The sequence below is a fragment of the Falco rusticolus genome, chromosome Z (assembly GCF_015220075.1).
Source record: "Falco rusticolus isolate bFalRus1 chromosome Z, bFalRus1.pri, whole genome shotgun sequence".
Lineage (NCBI taxonomy): Eukaryota > Metazoa > Chordata > Aves > Falconiformes > Falconidae > Falco > Falco rusticolus.
In genome coordinates this window covers 7,825,599-7,825,978 of record NC_051210.1, presented here as the reverse complement: position 1 = coordinate 7,825,978, position 380 = coordinate 7,825,599, and positions in this window count along the sequence as shown.

Sequence of the window (380 nt, the reverse complement as noted above, 5' to 3'; positions counted from 1 at the left end):
GTAGTTGTGTGATTGCTGCATTGATTGCTTCATATTTAATACAAATATCAAGGAAGGGAAATAACAGGTGTGGGAGAATAAGGCAGTAAACTGATGCTTTTTAGTAATAGCTTTTCAAAGCCTTTCTTCATTACCATCAGAGTAGATTTGCCCCCTCAGGAATGTAATGCAATAGTATTCCCCTGAAAACCAGTACAATTTTCACCTTACTTATTCTTCCATCCAATTCACTTAGCATGCAGTAGGATTCAGAACCTGAATTACCAAGCAGTGTTGAACCAGACTCTTCAGGCTATGGGGTGATGCTCTTATCCCTGGATTTTTTATTGCAGTCTTTCTTATATTTGGCATTTATTCCAGATTTAACACTTGCAGCCAGT